The sequence below is a fragment of the Saccopteryx bilineata genome, chromosome 2, assembly GCF_036850765.1.
Source record: "Saccopteryx bilineata isolate mSacBil1 chromosome 2, mSacBil1_pri_phased_curated, whole genome shotgun sequence".
In the NCBI taxonomy this organism is placed as follows: Eukaryota; Metazoa; Chordata; class Mammalia; order Chiroptera; family Emballonuridae; genus Saccopteryx; species Saccopteryx bilineata.
In genome coordinates this window covers 239,539,165-239,563,847 of record NC_089491.1, presented here as the reverse complement: position 1 = coordinate 239,563,847, position 24,683 = coordinate 239,539,165, and the positions used below count along the sequence as shown (strand labels likewise).

Here is a 24,683-nt window from a genome sequence, read left to right as displayed (position 1 = left end):
TTCCTCCACGCCCCTGACCTCCAGCTGACGTGTTCCCTGGCCCCAGACACTCCCTAAGGTGTGTGCTTCGATAGGGGCCAGTCGCTGGGCACCCAGGGCAGACTGCGATCAACTGTGACCTCCTAAGATGCAAAACAAATACAGAACCTGGAAAGCTGGCAACAAGGACTCAGAGCAGAGGCTGTCCTAAAGAAGACTGTCATATTCTGGACCAAGTTTGGAGTTTAAGGTTGGTGCTACATGGGTTCGTTCGTTCATTCATTCATTCATTCATTCATCAAATCTGCCACATGCTAGGTAGGCATATTTCTAGGTGCTGGGGTTAGAGCTGTGAAGGAGAAAAGTCCTGGCCGTGAAGGAGCTGCTTTCTACTAAATGCAACGATGTTCCATCATGTGGTCTCAATGCTTTCATCTGTAAGTTAAGGGTTGACTTAATTGAATAGCTTCCCACCCTGTGGCTCATAAACACCTACGGAAGTGGAAAATGCAAGAGCTAAGGCTCCATCTCAGACCTACTAATTAGCATCTGGGAGGAGTGTGGCAGATGTACCTCTTACAGGCTTCTCAGGTGGCCAGAGGAAGTCAGGGTTGAGAGCCTCTCCTCCAGATCTTGAAGGTGCCTTCTAGCTTATTGATTGTCGAGGGCACTGGGAACCAAGAAAGTCTTCGTGGAAGAGATGCTGTATTTAGGGTTTAAAGAAAGGCGGAGGGTATCCACCAGCAGACTGGGAGGGAAGGGGGTCCCAGGTGCAGCTCCTTTTGATCAAATAGCTTTTCTTTTCTATAAAGTCAAAGGAAGGCACTTTTGAGGATAAGGCAAAAACCTGAGCAGATCTCCTGTATGAAAGAGTGAATGGAGCCTGATGGGAAAAGATAATGGCAGGGAGGCATTGATACCAGTTAAAAGGCTAATGGAGCCACGCACTTCAGATTGATAATGTGCCTGAGCCAGAGCTGGGAAAGCACTTCTTTAATTTCCCATCAACTTGGGAATTTATTTAACCACCAGGCCTCATCCTGGCACTTGCTCATACTCATTGTTTTTTAAATGGATGATAAGGTGGAGTCTTAATGCCTGTCACCCTGGGAAATCCTGTTCCTTGTCATCAGATCCCTGCTAGTCAGGCTTTCTTTTTAGTAAGGTTTTCTTTTCCTCTAAGGCTATGATGATGAAACAAATGTATGACCTCTTAGTTGTAATTACTGCTGAGTAGAGATGCTTCTTAACATTGAAAAATTGGAACTAGGAAAATGATCTCTGCCTCAAATTACAATAGCCATGTTCCAAAAGAAGCCAGTTTTAATGAAATAAGTTTGACTAACTTGATCTGTAAAAATAATGTAAATCAGCCCTGGCCGGTTGGCTCAGTGGTACAGCATCAGCTTGGCGTGCAGGAGTCCCAGGTTTGATCCCCGGCCAGGGCACACAGGAGAGGCGCCCATCTGCTTCTCCACCCCTCTCCCTCTCCTTCCTCTCTGTCTCTCTCTTCCCCTCTTGCAGCTAAGGCTCCATTGGAGCAAAGTTGGCCCGGGCACTGAGGATGGCTCCATGGCCTCTGCCTCAGGCACTAGAATGGCTCTGGTTGCAACAGAGTGACACCCCAGATGGGCAGAGCATTGCCCCCTGGTGGGCATGCCGGGTGGATCCCGGTCGGGCGCATGCGGGAGTCTGTCTGCCTCCCCGTTTCCAACTTCAGAAAAATACAAAAAAAAAAAAAAAAAGTAAATCAAATAGCTTAAACCAGTAAACAAAAGATAAACCACTAATATATTAACAACTATAAATTAATAAAATAAGAACAGATTGGTGCATTGGCCGGGAACTAGGGAGGAAAGATGCAATTGGCAGACGTCAGGCACCCTGTTGGGGAGCCCCCAAGCTGCCCTGCAGACGCACCTGTTGAGTTTATGCCGGGAATTTCCCTGGGTGGACTCCTCTGTAGGATGGAGGGGGGAGTATCTCTTTCACCAGTCCCAGCAAGGACCAGACAGTGAAGGAATAAGGGAACGAGGGCATGTCAGAGCCCTGGTAAGGAAAACCAGGCAAGGGAAGCTAGCTGGAGTCCTGCCCCCCTGGACAGAGGGAGGCCTGATCACCCTCTGGAGAGTCACTGATCGCCCTCCCTAGGTTAGGAGCGGTCACCCTCCACAGGTTGTGGGGAATGGGCCCCACGGATTAGGAGTGGTGACTCGTCACCCTCCACAGGTGTGGGGAGTGGTCCCCATGGGAGTGGTGACTCGTCACCCTTCCAGCTCTCTCCCACAGGGCCAAAGCAAGTGTTGGGTCCCCTTCAAATTGCCCCTACCCTTCCCCAATTCCTTCGTGTGGTCTAATTGTTTTCTGTCATGGGAAGCATGAGGTTCACAGGCGAAACCCACTCCTTTAGCCACGACGGTCAAGAATTTTAGAAAGGGTTCTCAGTGGGTTATGGGGTTACTATGTCCCCGGGGAAATTGAGGACCTTATGTGAACTAGAATAGTCCACTGTTGGGCAAATGAGTTTGTAAAACTTGTGTTTTTTGAGTTTGCTCACTTTTATTGTTAAAAATGGCACTGGGCAGCCCAGTGTGTGCTTGCCCTCAGAGCAGGGCAATTGATTACAAATTGTGAATTGCATCCCTGCTTTGGAGGGAGCATTGTTTTGCTAATGTTTGCTGGAGGAGAGGTTTTCAGCCAGAAAGTTTTGAAAAGAGAAAGAGAGAAGGAGAAGAGACAGAGAAAGAAGCCATGTTTGCAGAGTGAGAGAGGAAAGAATGCAGAGTGCTAGAAAGAAGCCGTGCTGGCAGGGAAAGAGAAGGTGTAGCAAGTAGTCACTAGAGATCCAGGCCACCCTGATCAGTTTCCCTACATAGACACTTGGTTTACACTAGTTCTGCACCCTCCCCCTTGGCTTAGAGGTCAAGTATTAATGGCAAAGGCAGGAGAGCATTCTACTAATCCCAGAGAGCCGCTGCCGCTGGCTGGTGCCGGAGATTTTAACCCCTAGAGAGCCAGAAGAGCAGAAACTTTGGCTCCCCCACCATGCATACTGGCAACCCTTCCACACCTGGCTCCCCGTCCACCCCAGAGACTGCTACTGACTCAGACCCATCATCGCCAGGTCTATCAAGCCCCAGAATAAGCTCACCTGGGCGGGAGGCGCCTCTCACTGCCCTGCTAGAACAGGTGCAGGCCCCCCCACCCCCAAGCTGGGAGGCTGTGCTCAGACAATGGATAAAGTGCAGATGCCTTTGAGAGGAGTGAGAAGCACAGTGAAGTAGCCAACAAGATTTATGTCAACAAAGAGGTTGCAGCCTGACTGGGAGGTGGTGCAGTGGATAGAGTGTCAGACCAGGATGCAGAGGACCCAGGTTCGAGACCGCGAGGTCTCCAGTTTGAGCAAAAGCTCACCAGCTTGGACCCAAGGTTGCTGGCTCGAGCAAGGGGTTACTCGGTCTGCTAAAGGCCCATGGTCAAGGCACATATGAGAAAGCAATCAATGAACAACTAAGGTGCCTCAACGAAGAATTAATGCTTTCTCTCTCCCTTCCTGTCTGTCCCTCTCTCTGACTCTCTCTGTCATAAAATAAATAAAAACAAAACAAAACAACGAAGAGATTGCAGAAGATAAGTGCCAAATAAAGAAAAGACATCTCATAGCTGCCGCCCTTCAGTACAAGGGCAAAGGAAAGCCTCCCCTGTTTGAAAATGGAAAGAAAACAGGCAAGGGAAAGAACGGAGAGTCAGGCAGGGCCCCTTGCGGCGTGATCAGTGTACCATCTGCCAGGAAACCGGTCATTGGAAAAATGTCCCAGGCAGGACAAGGAGGAGGTGTGCTTGCCAGCCGCCTCCAAAGGGGAAGATACACTGTTCAATGTAGCTGGGCAATCCCTCTTGAACTGAGGGCGACTGAACTCAGGGGCCTCTGGTGAGTCTATGGTCCATATGATAGTAGGGGCCCAACAGATAGACTTACTGACTGATACAGAGGCTGAACACTCAGTGGTGACCTGGCCAGTAGCGCCACTCTCCACCTGTAGGGTGGACATTGTAGGAGCCACAGGAAAACAGGCAGAACAGGCATTCAGCCGGCCCTGTAAATATGCCATAGGAGGTCATGAGGTTATGCATCAGTTTTGTATATGCCTGACTGTCCTGTGCCCCTGCTGGGGCGTGATCTGCTAAGCAAACTGAGGGCTACTATCTCTTTTGCTGACGATGGCCAGCTGGATTTGCAGGTGCCTAAGCCTAGCTTTGTTTTAACTATAACCGTTCCCAGAGAGGAGGAATAGAGAATTTTTGCTACCAAGCCTGGGATGCCACTTAGTTAGAGGCTAACCCCAAAATGGCTGGGGTTATAAGCAGAAGATAATCCCCCCCCACCCCGGGCTGGCAATAAATCATGTGCCAGTATATATAGATAGAGTTAAAGCCTGGAGTTAGCCAAAGACATCACCTGATTTCTAGGGAAGCCTTGGAAGGAATCCAGGTGTATTTACAGAGACTCAAGGAGCATGGCATTATTATCCTGCGCCATTCATCCTGGAATACTCCTTTACTTCCGTCAGAAAACCGGGAGCTAATGATTATCAGCCAGTACAGGACTTGAGAATAATAAATGAGGCAGCAGTGAGTCTGCACCTGACAGTACCAAACCCCTAACCTCTCTGCCCAAGTCTCCTGGTTCACTTGCTTGAACTTGAAGATGCCTTTTTAGTACAAGACTGGCTCCTGGAAGCTGAGAGCTGTTTGTCTTCCAATGGGAGGACCTGGCTACAGGAACAAAGGGACAATACACCTGGACTAGGCTCCTGCAAGGGTTTAAGAACTCCCCTACCATCTTTGAGAAGGCCCTTGCTCAAGACCTCCGGCAGTTTCCTGCACAGAACATTGGATGTGTCTTCCTCCAGTACATGGATGACCTGTTGCTGGGTCACGAGACTCTCCAAGCATGTACTCAAGGAACTGACGAACTTTTACACCATCTCGAGAAGAATGGGCACAAGGTCTCGAAGAAGAAGGCCCAGATTTGCCAAAGGCAAGTAAAATACTTGGGATTTTTTTAAAAAAATTTATTTATTTATTTATTTATTTATTTATTTACAGAGACAGAGCGAGAGTCAGAGAGAGGGATAGATAAGGACAGACAGACAGGAACGGAGAGAGATGAGAAGCATCAATCATTAGTATTTCGTTGCGACACCTTAGTTGTTCATTGATTGCTTTCTCACATGTGCCTTGACCGTGGGGCTATAGCAGACTGAGTGATTCCTTGCTCAAGCCAGTGGCCTTGGGTCCAAGCTGGTGAGCTTTGCTCAAACCAGATGAGCCTGCGCTCAAGCTGGTGACCTCGGGGTCTTGAACCTGGGTCCTCCGCATCCCAGTCCGACGCTCTAGCTATTGTGACACCGCCTGGTCAGGCCAAATATTTGAGATTTATTCTCCAACAGGTGTAAAGGAGGTTAGGAGTTCCTGGGTGCAGTTGCATTCTGTCATGTGTGGATCCACCATTTTGCAATACTGGCCAAACCCCTCTAATGAAGTCACAAATGGTGGAGAAAAAGAGCCCATGGACTGGGGGCTGGAACAGGACTGTGCTTTTCAGACTCATAAGAAGGAATCACAAGTTGCCCCAGCACTAGGTCTTCCTAACCTAGCGAAACATTTTGTGCTGTACATCTGGAAGATGAACAAGACAGCAGTGGGGTATTGATAGGGAGTTGGAGAAGAATATTAGTGATAAGTTTAGAGCAGTGGTAGTCAACCTGGTTCCTACCGCCCACTAGTGGGCATTCCAGCTCTCATGGTGGGCGGTAGTGGAGCAACCAAAGTATAAATAAAAAGATAGATTTAACTATAGTAAGTTTTTAAAAAAAATTTTCATTTATTTATTCATTTTAGAGAGGAGAGAGAGAGAGAGAGGGAGAGAGAGAGAGAGAAGAGGGGAGGAGCAGGAAGCATCAACTCCCATATGTGCCTTGACCAGGCAAGCCCAGGGTTCTGAACCAGCAACCTCAGTGTTCCAGGTTGATGCTTTATCCACTGCGCCACCACAGGTCAGGCTAGTAAGTTGTTTTATAAAGATTTATTCTGCCAAACTTAGCGAAAATCCAACATAAAGTACTTGGTAAGTAATTATTATTATATGCTTTAACTTGCTATAACTCTGCTTTATAAATTTTATAAAGTAAAGTTACTTCCCTACTTTATAAATCACTATCACTCTGTGACTGGTGGGCGGTTAGAAAATTTTACTACTAACAGAGATACAAAAGTGGGTGGTAGGTATAAAAAGGTTGACTACCCCTGGTTTAGAGTGTTGTCACTGAATTGGTTGATTAGGGATAGGCATAATAAACTAATCATGAGGCTGTATATTGTGTTAATTTACATCATATTAGTCTTAGATATCTATGTGAGAGGGACAAGTATGATTGTTGGTATAATGATTTTTAGCATTGTAATAGCTTTAGGTTTTGAACATGGTCAACACCATAAGTGTTGGACACTATGACTAATAGGGTAACTCCAGGGCTGCCTCAATAGGCGGTGAAGACTAGGAGGATGACAGGTAGTATGCTGGCAAGAGTTAAGTGGGAGTTTAGAATTGTTATAGCAGTTATTACAAATAATGATAGCATTATGCCTTCCAAGCATAGTAATGAGGATATTATGTGGGAGTGGTATATTAGTAGGCCAATTAGAGAAGTTGTAAAGGCTAGCATTGTGTTTATATAGGTCAGAGACATTTAATAGTTATGGGTGGGGCTATAGTCTAGTGAGTCAAAATCACTTATTTTTCCTAAACTATCATTATTCAGCTCATTCTAACCCTTCTTGCAGTCATTCGTAGGTGAGGCTAATGGCCAATAGGGAGATGAGAAATAATGATATTGTGAGTATAGCGGGGAGATTATTGGTTTGAGTTGCTCAGGGGAGGGGTAGAAGGAGGGTGATCTCTAGGTCAAATAGCAGGAAAGTGATGGCTACTAGGAAATATTTTATGGAGAAAGGAAGGTGCTCTGACCCCATTGGGTCAAATCCACACTCATAGGGGCTGGACTTTTCTACATATATGTTGGTTTGGGGAAGTCAGAATGCAATAATTACTAGTAGAGTCGCTAGTAGGGTATTAATGAAGATAGAAATTAGTATGTTAATTACAGTATTCTTTTTTGGGCTTGTACTGAATCTAACTGATTGGAAGTCAGCTGTACTAATTAATACTAAAAGAATAAGAACCTCATCAGTAAATAGAGACGTACAGGAAAAGTCAAACTACGTCAACAAAATGTCAATATCAGGCCGTGGCCTTGAACCCAAAGTGGTGGGTCATGTAAAGTGGAATTTTAATTGTGGTAATAAGCAGGAAAGTGGAGCCAATGATTACTTGTAGTCCGTGAAATCCAGTGGCCATGAAGAATGTAAAGCCATAAACTCCATCAGAAATAGTGAAGGAGATTTCATAATACCCAGAGGCTTGAAGTAGTGTGAAATATAGGCTTAGGCAGATTGTAATGAATAGGCCCTGAATTATGTGTTTCCTATCACCTTCTATTAGGCTATGGTGGGCTCAGGTGATTGATAAGCCAGAAGCCAGTAGGACTGATGTATTCAACAGAGGGATGTCTAAGGGGCTCAGGGAGGTGTTGCCTGCAGGAGGTCAGTATCCGCCCAACTCAGGGGTAGGGGCCAGGCTTGAGTGGTAGAAGGTCAGAAAAATCCTGCGAAGAAGAATACTTCTGAAATAATAAAGAGGATTATTCCGTAGCGAAGCCCTTTTTGGACTACTGGTGTGTGGTGGCCTTGAAAGGTGCCCTCTCGGATGACATCATGTCACCATTGATACATTGTTAGAATGTTAGTTGTTAGGCCTAGTAGTAGAAGGGAAGTCGAGTTAAAGTGGAATCACATGATCAGTCCGGATGTTAATAGTAATGCGGGAAGGGCGCCTGTGAGGGGTCAGGGGCTAGGGGTTACTATGTGGTATGCATGGGTTTGGTGGGTCATTAGGCACTGTCATGTAGGTAAAGGCTCACTAAAAGTGTAAACACATAGGCTTGGATGACAGCGACGGCGAATTCTAGGATTGTTAGTAGGATAAGAATAATAAATGTAATTAATGCTGTTGCGGTGCTAATGCTTATTAGTGCAAGAGTTGCTCCCCTGATAAGGTGAATTAAAAGATGCTGAGTGGTAATGTTTGCTATCGGTTGGACAGCAAGGGCTATAGGTTGAATAAACAGGCTAATTGTTTCAATGATTACTAATATAGGGATAAGGGGGGGGTGCCTTGTGGGAGAAAATGTGTGAGGGATGCACATTTTTTGTGTCAAAAGCCAAGAATGTACCTGCTCACAGTGGAATTGTCATTCTAAGGTTTATCGATAGTTGGGTAGTAGGTGTAAAGGATGTGGTAAGAGGCCAAGGAGATTTGTGGGTCCAATAAATAGGATTAGAGATATTAATAGAAGAACTCAGGTCTGTCCCTTTTGGCTGTGGATTATTATTATTTGTTTTGACGTCAGGTGGAGAAGCCATCGTTGGATTACAACTAGTCGATTTGCCATCAGTCGGCTGGAGGAGGGAAATAGAATAGTTGGGAATATGATAATTAAGATAACGATAGGTAGTCTTGTTATTGTAGGGGTAATGAAAGAGGCGAATAAATTTTCGTTCATTTTGCTTCTCAAGGGGTTGGGTGTTTTAGTGATTTGGCTACAGTGGGTTTGGGGTTTGAGTAGTAGGAATGTTTAGAGACTTTTAATTGCATAATGATAAATAGTGTAATAATTATTAATAGGATTGTAACAAATCATGTTGAAGTATCTAGTTGGGGCATCTCACTAAGGAGAGGGTGGAGCTCTCAATCTTTAACTTAAAAGGTTAATGCTGCCTGACCAGGCTGTGGCGCAGTGGATGGAGCGTCAGACTGGGATGCGGAGGACCCAGGTTTGAGACCCCGAGGTCGCCAGCTTGAGCTTGGGCTCATCTGGTTTGAGAGAAAGCTCACCAGCTTGAATCCAAGGTCGCTGGCTCCAGCAAGGGGTTACTTGATCTGCTGAAGGCCCGTGGTCAGGGCACATATGAGAAAGCACTCAATGAACAACTAAGGAGTCCCAATGAAAAGCTGATGATTTTTAAAATTTAAAATAAGAAAAAAAGAAAAAAAAAGGTTAATGCTACATTAGCTTCTTAATGAGGTTGTAGTACAGATGATGATCATTTTTCAAAGTGTTTTAATGGGACTATTTCAAGTACGATTGGCATGAAGCTATGGTTGGACCCACAAATTTCGGAGCATTGTCCATAGTATAAACTGGGCCGTGTAGATAATAAGGTTATTTGATTTAGGCGCCCGGGGATAGCATCTGTTTTTAAACCTAGAGATGGTACATGCCTGACCAGGCAGTGGCACAGTGGATAGAGCATCCAACTGAGATGCAGAGGACCCAGGTTTGAGACCCCGAGGTTGCAAGCTTGAGTATGGGCTCATCTGGTTTGAGCAAAGCTCACCAGCTTGGACCCAAGGTTGCTGGCTTGAGCAAAGGGTCACTCAGTCTGCTGTAGCCCCGTGGTCGGGGCACATATGAGAAAGCAATCAATGAACAACTAATGTGTCACAACAAAAACTTATGATTGATGCTTCTCATCTCTCTCCGTTCCTGTCTGTCTGTCCCTGTCTATCTCTCTCTGTGTCTCTGTTAAAAAAAACAACAACAACAAAACAAAACAAAAACCTAGGGATGGTACAACTCAGGAGTGTAGGATGTCTTCTGATGAAATTAATATGTGAATAGTGAATTCTATAGGCAGGACTACTTGATTGTCAACTTCTAGCAGGCAGATTTGACCTGGCGCTAATTCTGATGTAGGAGCTATATAGGAGTCAAAATTTAAATCCTCATAATCTGTATATTCGTAGCTTCAATATTATTGGTGGCCCATAGTTTTAACAGTGATAGTGATTGATTTCGTCTATATGTAAAGGATTTGTAGGAATGGAAGTGCGATTATGATTAGGATAATAGCTGGTAAGATTGTTCAAAGCCCTGGCCAGTTGGCTCAGTGGTGGAGCGTCGGCCTGGCGTGCGGGGGACCCGGGTTTGATTCCCGGCCAGGGCACATAGGAGAAGCGCCCATTTGCTTCTCCACCCCCCACCCCCCCTCCTTCCTCTCTGTCTCTCTCTTCCTCTCCCACAGCCAAGGCTCCATTGGAGCAAAGATGGCCCGGGCGCTGGGGATGGCTCCTTGGCCTCTGCCCCAGGTTCTAGAGTGGCTCTGGTCTCGGCAGAGCGACCCCCCGGAGGGGCAGAGCATCGCCCCCTGGTGGGCAGAGCGTCGCCCCTGGTGGGCGTGCCGGGTGGATCCCAGTCGGGCGCATGCAGGAGTCTGTCTGACTGTCTCTCCCCGTTTCCAGCTTCAGAAAAATACAAAAAAAAAAAAAAAAGATTGTTCAAATAGTTTCTACTTCTTGAGCATCTATTGTGCTCATGTGGGTTAGTTTTGTAGTTAACATAATTGAAATGACATAGAGGACTAGGGAGCTAATCAGAAAAACGATTATTAAAGTATGGTCGCGAACGTGTAGCAGCTCTTCTATGATGGGAGAAGTTGTGTCTTGGAAGCCTGTTTGGAATAGGAATGCCATAGAGGTGTATAGGGGTTTCACCTATAACTTAACTTTGACAAAGTTATGTAAATTTTACTAATACCTCTGTTATAGAGAAAGACATAGTGGTTATGGTGTTGGCTTGAAACCAATTTAAGGGGGTTTGAATCCTTCCTTTCTTAATTACTCAACATTGATACATGTGGGTTCCTCGAATGTGTGATAAGGAAGAGGGCAGCCGTGAAGTCATTCGAAGTTTGTAGTTGTTGGTTCCACTAATGAGACCTCTCACTTAGAGATGAATGCTTCTCATAGGATGAAAACTATTAGTATTACTGCTGTCAATGAGATAAAAGAACCTATGGATGAAACAGTGTTTCAGGTTGTATAAGCATCTGGGTAATCGAATATTGTTGTGTATTCCGGACAGACCTAGAAAGTGTTGAGGGAAAAAAGTTATGTTTACCCTTACAAATATAACTAGGAAGTGGGCCTTGGTTCAGGCGGGGTGTAGGGTATAGCCAGAGAACAAGGGGAATCAATGGACGAATCTTCCTATAAAGGCAAATACTGCCCCTGTAGAGAGGAAGTAGTGGAAGTGGGCTACTGCGTAGTTAGTGTCATGGAGTCTCTAGAGATGAGTTGGCTGGTTTGATGTCTGTTAACCCCCCTACATTAAAAAGGAAAATAAATCTGAGAGTTAATAATATGGCAGGTGACCATTTAATATTACCCCCGTGAAGGGTTGCTAATCAACTAAATACTTTTAACACCAGTGGGAATAGCGATAATTATAGTAGCAGATGTAAAATAGGCCCGTGTGTCAACGTCAATACCTATGGCGAATATATGATGAGCTCAGACAATAAACTCCAAGAACCCAATTGACATCATGGCTCAAACTATTCCTATATAACTGAATGGTTCTTTTCCCCCTGAATAGTATGTGACAATGTGAGAAATAATTCCAAACCTGGGAAGAATAAGGATATATACCTCAGGGTGACCAAAGAATCAAAATAAGTGTTGATATAGGATGGAATCACCCCCTCCAGCAAAGTCAAAAAACGTTGTGTTTAAGTTTTGGTCTGTTAGTAACATGGTAATTCCGGCAGTTAGGACAAGGAGTGATAAAAGGAGCAAGACTGAGGTAATTAAGATGGATCAGACAAAGAGAGAGAGGTGTTTGGTACTGGGATAGGGCAGGGGGTTTTATACTGAAAATAGTGGTAATAAAGTTAATTGCTCCTCAAATAGAAGACACACCTGCTAGGTGTAGTGAAAAGATAGCCAGGTCAACTGAGGCACCAGCGTGGGCTAGGTTGCTGGCTAGTGGGGGCACACTGTTCATCCGGTCCCCGCACCAGCTTCAATGGAGGAGGCCAGTAAGAGTAGGAATGAAGGGGGCAGTGATCAGAAGCTTTTATTATTTATCCATGGGAATGCTATGTCTGGGGCGCCAATTATTAGGGATACGAGTCAGTTTCCAAAGCCGCTGATTATAATAGGCATTACCATAAAGAAAATTATTATGAATGCATGGGCGGTAACTACTACATTGTAAATTTGGTCGTCGCGTTGTAGGGCTCCTGGCTGACCAAGTTCTGAGCAGATTAGGAGGCTGAGGCTGTGCCCACCATTTCCGCTCAAGCACCAAATAAAAGGCACAGTGTGCCGATATCTTTGTGGTTTGTTGACCAGAGTCAGCGAGTTACGAACATGGGTAGAATGGCTGAGTAGGCATTAAATTGTAAATCTAAAGACCAAGGTGTGAGTCCTCTTTCTACCAAGCCCTGTGGTGTATTACACATTGAATTGCAAATTCAAAGAAGCAGCTTCAATCCTGCTGGGGCTTCTTCCGCCTTTTTCCCCCTACTCAGCGGGGGGACAAGTAGATTGAAGCCAGTTGGTTAGGGTATTTAGCTGTTAACTAAAATTTCATGGGTTGGAAGCCCACCAATCTAGAAAGGGTTTAGCTTAATGAACGCAGTTGATTTGCACAGTTGATGTAAGATAGAGTCTTGCAGCCCTTAGGTTTTATTACAGAAGTTAAATATGTGTGCTATTTGCTTAGAGCTTTGAAGGCTCTTGGTCTTCTAAACTTCTAGTTGAGTAGAATTGTTGCTGGGGTGAGTGGGAGAGTTATTGTTGATAGAGTAATTAGTGTTGGGAGGCATTTTATTTGTTTTTTACTATTAAATTGTCATTTGATTTTTATATTATTCATTGCTGGGAATATTGTTAGTGATGTGGCATATGTTAGCTGTATGGGTAGAAGAAAAGGTTTAATATGGCAGTAATGGCTATTATTGTTAATTTTTGTCAACTCTTTTTTTTTTTTTTTTGCATTTTTTTGAAGCTGGAAACGGGGAGGCAGTCAGACAGACTCCCACATGCGCCCAACCGGGATCCACCCAGCATGCCCACCATCTGGGGTGTTGCTCTGTTGCAACCAGGGCCATTCTAGCGCCTGAGGCAGAGGCCTTGGAGCCACCCCCAGCACCCGGCCCAACTTTGCTCCAATGGAGCCTTGTCTGCGGGAGGGGAAGAGAGAGATAGAGAGGAAAGAGAAGGGGAGGGGTGGGAAGCAGATGGGCACTTCTCCTGTGTGCCCTGGCCAGGAATCAAACCCGGAACTCCTGCACACCAGGCCGACGCTCTACCACTGAGTCAACCAGCCAGGGCCATTGTCAACTCTTGAATAATTATTCATTTAGGTAGAAAGCCATCCAGAGGGGGTAACTCTCCTAATGAGAGTATGATGGTTAGGGTGCTTGTGGTGATTAGGGGTATTTTGTTTCACATATGGGAGAGGGATATTGTTGTTGTTGCTGAGGCTATCATAAATAGCACAAATGTTGTGGTTGTTATTAAGATATGGCCTAGCGTCGGCCTAGCGTGCGGAGGACCCGGGTTCGATTCCCGGCCAGGGCACACAGGAGAAGCGCCCATTTGCTTCTCCACCCCTCCGCCGCGCTTTCCTCTCTGTCTCTCTCTTCCCCTCCTGCAGCCGAGGCTCCATTGGAGCAAAGATGGCCCGGGCGCTGGGGATGGCTCTGTGGTCTCTGCCTCAGGCGCTAGAGTGGCTCTGGTCGCAATATGGCGATGCCCAGGATGGGCAGAGCATCGCCCCCTGGTGGGCAGAGCGTCGCCCCTGGTGGGCGTGCCGGGTGGATCCCGGTCGGGCGCATGCGGGAGTCTGTCTGACTGTCTCTCCCTGTTTCCAGCTTCAGAAAAATGGAAAAAAAAAAAAAAAGATATACAGGAGAAGGTTGAGTAAAGTCATGATTGGATTAAAGGTTAAGATTGAAGTTATTCATCCTAAGTGGGCAATTGAGGAGTATGCTAGAATTTTGTGCAGTTGTGGTTGGTTGAGTCCTCCTCAGCCTCCAACTGCAATAGATAGTGCAGATATGAGTAGAATTAGGGTTGATTACATAAAGGACTGGCAGTGGTATGAGTTTTTGTCATATAAGTAAAATTAGGCCTGAAAGGGAGATGCGTAACTTCTGGGACTCAGAAATGAAAGGAGGCTAGACCTATTTTTATGGCTAGGGCTAAGGTCATGATGATTGATGCTGTTGGGTTTATTAGTTTTGTGAATGTTCATTGGCCTGAATATAATAAGTTGATAATAATAGCCAGTATAAGGAGCACTGAGGCAGTGGCTTGTGTTAGGAAAAATTTAGTGGTGGCTTCTATTGATTGAGGATGATATTGTTTTATTAATACCAGAATAATAGCCAGCATGTTCATTTCAAAGCCTATTCAAATCATTAGTCAGGGAGAGCTTATTATTACAATTGTGGTGCCTAATACAACTGTTAATACAATTGTGGTAAAGATAAGGGGATTTATTAGTATGGGAAGGATATAAGCCAACATTTTCGGAGTATGGCCCGATAGCTTATTTAGCTGACCTTACTTAGAATTTGGTGTAGTGTGGTAGCACAAAGATTTCTGAAATCTTAGGGGTAGGTTCAAGTCCTATAGTTCTAGATATAGAAATAAGGGGGTTTGTACCCCTATTATTTACTCTATCAAAGTAACTCTTTTATCAGACATATTTCTTATGAAAACCCTTGCTGGCTATGAGGACAGGCATGGCAACATGTCATATGCAGAGGACTAGTATTAGAGGTAGGAAATTTTTTCATAGAAAGTGTATTAGCTGGTCATATCAGAAGCGGGGTATGATGCGCGTACTCATAGAAAGGCGATGGTTAGGAGTAGGGTTTTAAGGGTGAAATTAATTGTATAAAATTCTGGTATCAGGGGGTTGTGGTATGCCTCTAGAGAAAGGGTTGTGGTAAGAATGTTTATCATGATAATGTTGGCATATTCTGCTAGGTAGAATAGTGCAAATGGGCCTCCTGCGTATTCAACATTGAAGCCAGACACTAGCTCTGATTCTCCCTCTGTTAAGTCGAGAGGTGCACTATTAGTCTCGGCTAGGGTTGAAATGAATTATATTATGACTAGGGGTCATGTGGGGACGATTAGTCATAGGTATTCGTGGGTTGTAATTAGGGTGGATAATGTAAAGGAGCCATCCATTAGTAGGACAGATAGGAGAATTATGGCCAGGGATACTTCGTAGGAGATGTTTTGTACTACAGCTTGTAATGCCCCCATTAGTGTGTATTTTGAATTTGAGGCCCATCCTGATCATAGAATGGTGTATACAGCCAAGCTAGACATGGCTAGTATAACTAGGATTCCACAGTTCATGTTGATAAGGGGGTGGCACATGGGGAGAAGGTTCATATAGTTAGAGCTAGTGTTAGGGCCAGAACAGGGGCGATAATAAATATTGAGACGGATGATGTAAGAGGTTGGAGGGGTTCTTTAATGAATAGTTTTACTGCATCTGCAATTGGTTGTAGTAGGCCTAGGGGCCAGCAACATTAGGACCTTTTTGTAGTTGTATGTATCCTAACACTTTGCGTTCTAGTAGGGTTAGAAACGCTACAGCCAGCAAAATGGGTACGATTATTAGTAGAAGATTAGTCAGGAACATCTTTGTTAGAGAGGAGTTGAACCTCTGATAATAAAGTTTTAAGTTTTATGGATTTACTAGACTTTGCCACTCCAGGACTTAGGTTCGTAGCCTGAACCAGTGGCTTGCCTCTCCAGACAGTTGGACGGAGCTGCCAGGGGCTGACAGCCATGCTCAGGGACCTTGGCAGCTGCAGTGATGTTGGCACAGGAAGCAGACAGGTTGACTTTGGGACAGGGCTTGGAGATGCGGGTGCCTCGTATAGTGGTAGCTCTGATGAGTATAGGAGGGCATCATTGGCTCACAGATGCTCGTCTCATCAATACCAGAGTTTACTCTGTGAAAACCTAAGGCTGTCAATAGAGGTGTGTACCACTTTAAACCCAGCAATGCTGCTCCCAGTAGAGGAGGGAGAACAGCAGCAAAACTCCCAGCTGGCCAGGCCTGTAAGATCAACCCATAAGAGACCCAGATTGGGAGCTGTATGTAGATAGAAGTAGCTCTGTCAACTCACCAGGGGAAAGGCAAGCAGAGTATGCAGTAGTGACTTTAACAGAGACTGTGTAGGCATGGCCTCTGCCCCAAAGAACTTCTGCTCAGCAGGCAGAATTGACTGCTCTGACTTGGGCCCTACATCTCAGTAAAGGAATAAAGTGAATGTTTTTTTTTTACCAATTCTCACTTTGCCTTTCTTACTTGCAAGTGCATGGAGCCATATATAAGGAAACAGGGCTCCTGACAGCTGGGGACAAGAACCTCAAATACCCAGGAAAAATTCTCCAGCTGCTGGAAGCAATCTGGAAGCCAAAACAGATAGCAGTAATCCACTGCCAAGGACACCAGAAGGCAGGATAGGTAGAAGCCTATACCACCCAGACCGAATAGGCCAAAGAAGTCATTCCAAGGTTTGGACTGCCACTTCGGATAGGCTTTGACAACTGCCCTGCTTTTGTGGCTAAGGTGGTACAACAAACAGCACAAGCCTTAGGCATCACCTGGAAGCTTCATGCGGCATATATACCAGAGTTTGGAGAAGGTGGAATGAATGAATAAGACTCTAAAGTTAGAGCTTAGCAAGTTTTATCAGGAGACCAATCTTACATGGGTGCAAGCCTTACCTTTAATTCTGTTTAAAATCAGTGTACCCCATCCAAGAACACTAGGTACTCACCTTATGAGATATTATACAATAGACCTCTTCCAAAATTGCAGTTTTCCAGGGACTCCTTCCCCACTCTGAGAACTAGGAGAGACAGAACTACACAGACATCTAGGGGCTCTAGGTAAAGTAGCCTATACCATATCCAAGTAGGTGTTAAATGGGACTCTGATCAGTCTGTTTGCTCCTGTTAACTCTTTTTTTCCCTAAGTAACCAGGTTTAGGTCAAAGATTGGAATCCAGCACCCCTCCATCCCAAGTGGAGAGGACCCTACACTGTGATCCTGACCACTCCAACGGCTGCCAAAGTAAAGGGAATACCTGCCTACGTTTGTCACAGTCGACTGAAGCTGGCGGCTTCTGTAGAGACCCCCTCATAGACAGTGCAGACAGATCCCACCAACCCCTGTAAATTGACCCTGAGAAGGACAACATGCCCTGCTCCAGCCACAAACCAGAAGCTGGCTGGTCCACACACAGCCAAAGCCTGAGCAACCTCACCATGGAGCTCCTTATAATTGGACTCTGGGGAGGGAGGGAGGGAAACTAGGGTCAAAGGAAAGCCAGAACAAGTCATCTTAAGGTTTGATGCATGTGCTGCTATGAGTCATAGAGAAAGGGGGTGTAGGTCCCTTGGCTGGGAGAGCAGCTACAAGGTAAATGAAAAGTATATATGTGCTCATAGCTACCCCTGTAGAATAACCTGTGAATATAAGTCACGTGTCCGATAGGCTACTTGGAAAAAGGACACCTCCAAAAAGAAGTACATTTTAAAAGAGGATTACTTATTACTAACTTAGTTGTCACTGAAGGTTAAGGTTTTTGGAAATTAAGAATTCTGATTAATTGGAAAGGAATTGTATGGTGTTAATAATAAAAAGTATTAACTATAAAAGTACTTTTAGAAAGAAAAAGTAAGTTGTGAAAGCTGGTTATTTCTGAATAGATAAGAAAGTTTATGAAAGTTGAAGGTTATGTAAGTTGCAGAAAGTTTGTGCTGGTTGTAGCTTTGTTCAGAGGGGAAAAAATGGGTGAAAAGAGAACTCTAGATAGGAGACTAAAAAGATAATGAGTGCCCCCCAGAAAGGATAATCTAATACTATGGACCTGCCACCTGAGCAAAGGATGGCTCTTGGGGATATGGTACCCCCATTTACATGTTAAACTAGATTTTCTGACTACAGAGGCAGTCTTAGAAGCCATTACCAATGAGACAAGGAGAGCCCTAACCCTCCTTGCACATCAACAGACTCAGATGAGAAACACCATCTACCAAAACAGGTTGGCACTAGACTAACCATTAGCAGCAGAAGGAGGAGTATGTGAGAAATTCAATCTCATCAATTGTTCCCTTTAAATAGAAGACCAAGGCCAGGCATTAAGGACCTTGTCAAAAAGATGACAAGACCAGCACATGTGCCCGTGCAAGTTTGGCACAGATAGAACCCCAATAGCCTTTTAGGGGAATAGTTTTTGATAGATACAGGAATTCCAAACTGCCCTCTTGATGTTCCGCTTATCTCTCAGACCTCACCCTTCCTTATTAGACTACCACCCCTGAGATAGAGGAATTCCAAGAAGCTGGCAAGCCCCCCAAAAAGGAGCATTCTGGACACACCAGGACTTTTGATTCAACACCCACTTGCTCGAGACTCTCCTTTTACCCTATAAATTATTCCCCCTAACTTGTACTGGTGCTCTTGTCCCTAGAGAAGTGCCCAGTAGGGTTCCTTTCTTCCTTTCAATAAAGCCTGTTACTCTGATCTTTTCGGACTCCCATGGATTCCAACCGAAACCCGGGACAGGGTACTAACTGCCTGGACGATCCCTCTTTGCTGTCCAAACTTACAACCAGGGAAGCAATGGGCAGTGGCAGCTTGTCCTGGGCTTACTCCCTACTTCTGTTTGGACGTGCAATTGTAGGTTGATTGGCTGGCGATCTGTCCCTGTCCTGAACCCCTGACCAGAGAAAGGTAAGGAGTTTCTCCCTCCCCCTTCCCTGGTTGGCCTCCAAATTTCTCTCTAAAAACACCCCTTCCTGGTCGGACAGTTTTGACTTCAGACCCCATATCTATGATTGGCCTGCCTCTAAACCTTTATGGACTTCTACAAAAGTCTAAGTGCGCCTAGCCAGGCCCCTCTCCTACGTCCTAAGATCTCGGCCTTGGGGTGACAACCTCTTATCTGAGACTCTCTTCTATGGAGATTTTCTCCTCTCAAAACTGTGACTGAAGGTGGGGATGCCCTCTCACCAGTCTCCTCTCCTGTGGGCTCCTCTCAGTCCAAACCGTCCATCCAGACTCCCCTTGGAACATGGGCTCTTCCCCAATCTTAGGCCTCAGAGACTACTCCTCTACTCCTTCAGGACTCATCTACTCCTTTGGGACTCGCTCTACTCTCTGAGGTTCACAGTTTGGGAGGTTTCTACTCTGAGCAACCTGCTTCTGTGGACTTTCTTGAAGGCCTAGGCACCTACCCAGGTTGCTTTCTACTATTATTACAATATCCCAAGAGATCTTGACAATTTCTGCCACCGGACGGGGAGAGCATCAGAAATTCCTTATGTGCAGGCTTTCTTCTCCTTTCGCTCCTGTCCTTAATTTCTGTACCACCTATTCTACACGTAGGCTGTTTTTTGGCCAAAGTAACCTCACCTAAAACCTCCACTCCTAATCTTTCCTTCTCCACGGACTCCCAACTCTCTCCCTTTCCTGCCTCACCCCTGGGGGCACCCCTCTCTCAGGACCCCTCTTTGGTCCCTCTGCAAATCTATTCCACTTGAGTCTCTTCCCTCCAGAAAGCCCCCTCCCCTCTCTTCACTGAATCCTTATTCTCATTCACCTGCAAATACCAGTCTCTCTCTCTCCTCCCCTGCTGGCCAGGGGCCCCTCCCTTCTCCACTGTGTTCTTAAACCCCTCCTCCCTCCTTACAGATGGGCAGCTCTGTCTCTTTTTCTTCTTTGGCCCATCCTTCCCCTCCTCCGAGACTGTGTCTTCCACTACCCCTGGTCCTCTCCCTGCAATACCCCCATCCTTCCTGTTTGAAAACCTTCAGGGGCTTATCACCTCATACAAGCCTTACACCTGATCAATGAAGCAGTAATTCCCCTCCATCCAGTAGTCCCTAATCTCTACAAGTTACTGTCATACATTCCCTCAAACACCACTCACTTCCTGGTCCTAGACCTCAAGAATGCCTTCTTTACCATTCCTCTACACCCTGACTCTTACTTTCTGTTTGTTTTTGTTTTTGTTTTTGTTTTTTTTGGACTGATCCAGACACTAATGCAGCCCAGCAACTTACATGGACTGTCTTACCCTAGGGGATCAAAAACAGCCCACACCTGTTTGGGCAGGCAGTAGCTCAGGATTTAGCAGCATGCAATCTCAAAACTAGTACTCTCTTACAATATGTAAATAACCTACTCCTTTGCAGCCCCTCCCTGCCTGCCTCAAGGAGACACACCTCCACTCTTAACTTCCTCACCATGAAGAGATATCATGTCTTCTCTGCTAAGGCTCAACTTCACTCTCAGTCCCTAGTCTATCTAGACATCGCCTTAACTCCCACTACCTGAGGCCTCACCCTAGATCTAACACAGACCCTCTGCAGTCTCCAACCACCTACCACTGCAGATCAAATCCTTTCTTTCCTTGGTCTAATAGGCTTCTTTAGATACCGGATTCCCAATTTTGCTCTCTTAGTCAAGCCCCTCAGTGAGATCTTCTGAGCATGGCTTTTAAGGCCTATAATGGCCAAGGAAGTAACAGAAAAGGCAAATAAGGCCCAAAAGAAGTCAAGAAATATCAGCTTTTGGCATACGCTCTTAAAGGCTCCAGGACCCTAAAGGGCTTTATAGGATTCCATCAGGGCCCTGCTCCAGAGTGGGAAAAAAATGTCATTAAAATGAAGCCTGACAGGCTTCCCAGCCCCACAGTTTGACACGACTGTGCTGTGGTAAGAGGGACACGAGAAGGTAAACTGCCCCCTTGCTCCATGGAGAGAGGGTTCAGTCTCTTCTAGCCCTGCTCCAGCTACCTGTGACCTGACCTTGCCCATCATGCTGGGAATTGCCACTGAAGGCCCAAGGACATCGTTCACGAGCCTAAAGTATTTCTTCCAAGTAGCAGATAAACTGATCTCTTTCTTGTAAACACAAGGGCCATCTACTATGCTTCGCTTGAATATTTGAGTTTTATTTATCCCTCAAAGATCTCTACTGTAGGTATTGACAGTCTGAGTTTGTTACTTTATTTAATATATAGTATCTCCTTTATTCCTCTTGTCTCAATGCCCCATGCCTATTGTAGGCTGGGACCTGCTGCTAATTCCAGCTAGAAGCAGTGGTCACTAGGACTTAAACTCCAACTGAAAAGTGTAGAAAAATAACCACCCTTTCCCTAAGTACTTGCAGGATTTACAGATTACTCAGCAAACTGTTCAAAGACTGTCCAAGAGACGCTTCCAGCATTACATCACCCAAGGACTGACTTTCATGTGGACAAGTCCACATGCACTGTAATCCTGACAACTCCCACTGCTGCTAAAATAGAAAAACGGCATGCCTTACTCCAACCACAAACCTGAAGCTGGTTGGTCTACATATGGCGAATATATGAAAAACTAAGGACTCTTTTTTTTTTTTTTTTTTTATATATAATTTTATTTTTTTAATGGGGTGACATCAATAAATCAAGATACATATATTCAAAGATAACAAGTCCAGGTTATCTTGTCGTTCAATTATGTTGCATACCCACCACCCAAAGTCAGATTGTCCTCCGTCACCCTCTATCTTGTTCTCTCTGTGCCCCTCCCCCTCCCCTTTCCCTCCCCCATTCCCCCCTCCCCCCCGTAACCACCACACTCTTATCAATGTCTCTTAGTTTCACTATTATGTCCCACCTACGTATGGAATTATACAGTTCCTGTTTTTTTCTGATTTACTTATTTCGCTTCGTATCATGTTATCAAGATCCCACCATTTTGCTGTAAATGTTCCGATGTCATCATTTCTTATGGCTGAGTAGTATTCCATAGTGTATATGTGCCACATCTTCTTTATCCAGTCATCTATTGATGGGCTTTTTGGTTGTTTCCATGTCCTGGCCACTGTGAACAATGCTGCAATAAACATGGGGCTGCATGTGTCTTTACGTATCAATGTTTCTGAGTTTTGGGGATATATACCCAGTAGAGGAATTGCTGGGTCATAAGGTAGTTCTATTTTCAGTTTTTTGAGGAACCACCATACTTTCTTCCAAAATGGTTGTACTACTTTACATTCCCACCAACAGTGGATGAGGGTTCCTTTTTCTCCACAGCCTCTCCAACATTTGCTATTACCTGACTTGCTAATAACAGCTAATCGAACAGGTGTGAGGTGGTATCTCATTGCCGTTTTGATTTGCATTTCTCTAATCACTAAAGAAGATGAGCATCTTTTCATATATCTGTTGGCCATTTGTATTTCTTCCTGGGAGAAGTGTCTATTCATATCCTCTTCCCATTTTTTTATTGGATTGTTTGTTTGTTTGTTGTTGAGTTTTATGAGTTCTTTGTATATTTTGGATATTAAGCCCTTATCTGAGCTGTTGTTTGAAAATATCATTTCCCATTTAGTTGGCTTTCTGTTTATTTTGTTATCAGTTTCTCTTGCTGAGCAAAAACTTCTTAGTCTGATGTAGACTAAGGACTCTTTTAATCAGACTTTGGGAAAAGGGAAACTAGGGTAAAAAGAAAGTCAACTTAACTGTCACTAAAGGTTAAATATTTTTAAATCAAAAGTTCTGACTAGAAAAGAATTGTATGGTTTTAATAACAGAAGGTATAAGGTATGGAAATACTTTTGAAAGAAAAAGGAAAAGCAAGTTGTTATGAAGGCCAGTTATTTCTGGATAACAAAGTTTATGAAAGTTGAAGGTTTATAAGGTTTGTGCAGGTTGTAGGAGGTTTGTACTGAGAAAAAAAGAATTTGAATAATCATAAAACGGGTTTTCAAAGAATGTTTAATTAGTCACCCTAACTAACAATCCTCTACTCTCCCCACTTATTGGGATGACTCTTTCCTCCACCCTGACCATCTGGAACTCAGAAACAGAGAAACGAAACCGATCCTTTGTCCTTCTATTCTCTATTCACCTCTCAGCCTGCCTCACCCAGTCAGGTGCTTTCTACTTGTGTGGGAACAACACCTATATATGTCTCCCTACTAATTGGACAGAAACCTGTACCCTAATTTATCTCACCCCAAATATCAACCTAATCCCACCCCATGAGCCTCTTCCAGTTCCTAGTACACTACCCATCAATCTAAGACCAAATGAGCTGTATAGGTAATCCCTCTTCTTGTTGCTTTAAAAATTTCTATAAAAATAGGTCTAGGGGCAGGGGGACTGACCACTTAACTGTCTTATTCCTATTCTCTCTTTCTCTCTGAAGCCCAGCAATTCATAAAAAACAAACCGAGACATGGAATCGGTGGTTTCACACAAACTGGGTGTCTTGACTATTGCCTTTCATTGGTCCACTCACTCTCATATTTATTTTTCTAACTTTTGGACTCTGCCTCTTATGTTTGTTCACTAGTTTCTTACAGAACCGCATGCAGACCTTCGCCAGTCAGAAAATTGAAAAATCTACCTAACTCTACACACCAACCCTGAAACCTGCCCTCACGAAACAGAAGAATCTGAAACTGTATATCAGCAAACCTCATAAATCCTATCTTTCAACCCCTACAGGTCCCCTAACCCTAAAGCTCTCCAGTATCCCTGAAGAACGAGGAGAGTGAAAAGCCTTCACTGCTTCACGCTTCTCAGTCTTTTTATCCTTCACATAGTAAGGGGACAAGATCGCTGGGTCTTCTTGGTTGAAGAAGAGCCTACAAATGGACCTGAAACATTTCTTTTAGCTCAAGCTAACTGTTCTCTCCAGGGCTGCCAGGAAAGAATATCTCTACCATGGAAGAACTTTCACCTCCGCTATACAACCCTCCTTTCCAAATACTTGCCCCCTTCTTTATCAAGTTCCTACAGGCCCGGATGAGAGAAATCTCTAGGATTACCTACAATCAAATGCTCCTACACTCCTATTCACCAATACCCCAAGGAGAACTTCACAAGGGAAATATCAAATAGGTAGGGATGACAGCAGGAAGAAGCCGCCCCTCAGCCTGAGAAGTTCCCTCCTGAATGTTCTCCAAACCCCCTTCCTTTTAAACCACACATATTCAGTCCTTCTAAAACTTACACCAACAGGTTCCCTGTCTCTAAAAATCTCCACATGTCCTCCCATTTGAGAGGAACCAGACCAGCACATCTCATGAGGCTCATCCAGGAAACCATGTATCACCATGTCACCCTGTTCAATCAGTACTCGCAGCAAGCAACTAACAATTATTACCTCGCAAGATTTTTTTTACTTCCTCACTCAGGTTTTCGAAGACATCGTCTGGTTCAGCCCTCACAGCATGGAAATTGATGACCTCCTTAACTGGATTGGGGACTTGGCTTGGCAAGATTCCCTTCTTGAGTTCTCTCCAGAAGAAGCAATAATTTTCCAATTTTTTTCTCCTCTTTCTCCTCATCACCCCTCACCATATATTATAAAATTAATAACTGCCTTTCTTTTATAGGTAACCACAGAGTTGAGAAATGATAGATACAGGAATTCCAAACTGTCCTCTTGATGTTCCGCTTATCTATCAGACCTTAATTATTGGACTATCGCCCTGAGACAGAGGAATTCCAAGAAGCTGGCAAGCCCCCCAAGGAGGAGCATTCTGGACATACCAGAACTTTTGATTCAACACCCACTTGTTCGAGACTCTCCTTTACCCTATAAATTTGTCCCCCTAACTTGTACTGGTGCTCTTCTCCCCAGAGAAGTGCCCAGCAGGGTTCCTTTCTTCCTTTCAATAAAGCCTGTT

General features: G+C 44.7%; 1 long non-coding RNA gene across 1 annotated transcript; it reads left to right on the top strand.

Moving 5' to 3' along the window:
• The first annotated feature begins 41 nt into the window (after nucleotides 1–41).
• Nucleotides 42–24,683, top strand: LOC136325385 (uncharacterized). The gene is made up of 3 exons (XR_010729247.1): nucleotides 42–229; nucleotides 18,676–18,725; nucleotides 24,390–24,683. It is a non-coding gene; the product is annotated as an uncharacterized lncRNA (long non-coding RNA).